The sequence below is a fragment of the Mytilus edulis genome, chromosome 9, assembly GCF_963676685.1.
Source record: "Mytilus edulis chromosome 9, xbMytEdul2.2, whole genome shotgun sequence".
Taxonomy (NCBI): domain Eukaryota; kingdom Metazoa; phylum Mollusca; class Bivalvia; order Mytilida; family Mytilidae; genus Mytilus; species Mytilus edulis.
Window position 1 is genome coordinate 65,834,604 of NC_092352.1, and position 2,399 is coordinate 65,837,002.

Consider the following 2,399-nt stretch of genomic DNA (forward strand, 5'->3'; position numbering starts at 1 on the left):
ATACGTGACAAATAACCTAATGTGAAGTTTATTAAAATCATCATAACATAATTGATCAACACATTATATTTGCAAAACATGAGTCCTATAACATAAGACTTTAAAGGTTCATATCATTTACATTCAACGTTTTTATTGGATTTTTTTTTACTACAATGTAACCTCGAGGTTAAACGTTGGTAGTGAAAAAAAATCCCAGAACAATGTTGATTGATATTGTAAATGATATGAACCTTCGAATTCTTATAATATCGGAATAGAAAATATGTGATCCGAATTAACCATGCACGTGTATTGAAGAAAACGTTGCACTTTTATGAAGTACAGGGGGTAAGATGTTTTTCTTAAACAATATAATGATCCCAAATTTGAGGAATTTTGTTGGCAATACTTTTAAAGAAACACTACATATAGGAAAGTATATGTTAAATCTCAATGTATTATTATTATGAAAAAACCTTCCCCCTCCCCGGTTTGGCATGTAATGGTTTAAACCTAAGGTGATTCACACTAACTGCCTAAAAGGGGGGCCGCTTCAGTCTTGCATCAGTGATTTAGTATATACTAGTAATAAACAAAATATTGTCTCATACTGAAAGCAACCTGCACAGCCAAGCTTGTCTTGCAAAACAGCCAAGATTTACAAAACATTTTCAACAAAAACCTTCAGTTGGGCAATCCGACTGGAATCTAATTATCTCTACTGATAAATAATGCAACACTAATGACACATTTTAGTTTTGGAAGGATTTTATTCACAAAGAATGTTTCTCATTGATGTACATTTCTATGCTCTTGTCTTTTCGGAGTTTATATTGGAAATTAAATTGTTGCATGAAAGAGTCTAGCTCCACATTCATATGCATATGATTGTCATATGTACGTGAGAATCATTCCATAAAACATCCGTTTGATATCCTTTCAATGCCAGACACTGTATATACATAGTGTGGAAAATCTGGCTAAACTTGTGCTGGATCAGACACTTGAATCTTACATCGTTATTGATGTTAAGCAATTAGTTTAACGGGCCATCCGGAACTGTTAGATTTTATGACAGTCTTTCTTCCATACAGAATATCACTGCAAAATAATTTGAACATTCAATTAGGTGATTATAATATTATTTGGCAATCCAAAGAGAACCTGAAAATATTAGACCAACGTACGTTTGACCAGAGATGCTAAAAAAAATCCCAACAAAAAAAAAACCAGCCATTTTACTTTACAATCAAATTGAAAAAGTAGTAAGTTGCTTGTCCCATGATCCTTTGGTTGTAGAACCCAGATAAATATAATCTAAATTTCGTAGCATTTTCACCACCCCCTTTTTTTTAACTGAGTTTGTTCAAGGTATAGGGGTTTTACCCCTTTTCAGATTTCAGTATGTCATGTTGTATATATTTTATAAATTAGATGAATTTCTAGTAAGTTTCTACGATATTCTTTATCATTTGACAAAATACTATGCATCTGAATTAAATTGTTTACTCTTTGAAAAAGCGCGCCTTCTTATACTTGAATTTACCTCCCATTATTTCACATAGCAACACAAATTAAAAACTGCCAATCTTTGCTGCATATCAATTTTTTTCCCCGATAAAAATATATATCATGCAACATAATCAACTTTACAAATTGGGAGAAAATCAAGGTGTTCCGACCATTGGATAGTATTTAAAAAAAATAATGAAAGGATGGCATGATTACATGTTTGATCCCTGACGACACTGAAAATCGAAAATTCACGCATTTACCTATCATATGATGATACGATGAGGTGATAAACTTAACAAGAAATAATTTACCTGATTCGTTATCATATTCACATTATGTTGACACGTCTAAGTTCGTTTATGCTATCTCATTTTAAACAAGCTAAATAATTACAGCATCATGCGTTTTTTTCACCGATTACCTCTAGTCAGAAGAGCGCACTGTTTACAGGGAGGTAATATTTTGTCACCAGTTTGCCCACTGACTGAAAAGATTGTAATACTATGTGATTTATGGATGACACGAAGTCCCTATAGAATCTTTATGAAATGCAACGACACTTGCTATTCGTCATTTCAACTAGCAGCAAACTGTATATTTAAGGGTTCCGGTTTTTAACGGGATGTTTGAAACTCTCCAATTTTGCATTGAAGCATACAGATGCGGTGTAATTTTAACCAATAACAAACAGAAAAACAACCAACGATTGTCTTGCATATTTTGCCTGTTAAAATTAAAACTGCAATTGATAAAAGAAGGCATACGGCTTGTATTAGTACACGAATTCCCTATATAATCTTTATGAAATGCAACGACACTTGTTATTTGTCACTGATAAAAGAAGGCATACGTGTTGGCTTGTATTAGTACAAGAGAACATGTAAGCTTAAAATCACGATTTG

General features: G+C 32.6%; 1 long non-coding RNA gene across 1 annotated transcript; it reads right to left on the reverse strand.

The window, feature by feature from the left end:
• Positions 1 to 732: 732 nt before the first annotated feature.
• Positions 733 to 1,912, reverse strand: LOC139490398 (uncharacterized). Its single transcript, XR_011656315.1, has 2 exons — positions 1,809 to 1,912; positions 733 to 1,083 (listed from the first exon to the last, which is right to left on the reverse strand). It is a non-coding gene; the product is annotated as an uncharacterized lncRNA (long non-coding RNA).
• Between the last annotated feature and the right edge of the window lie 487 nt (positions 1,913 to 2,399).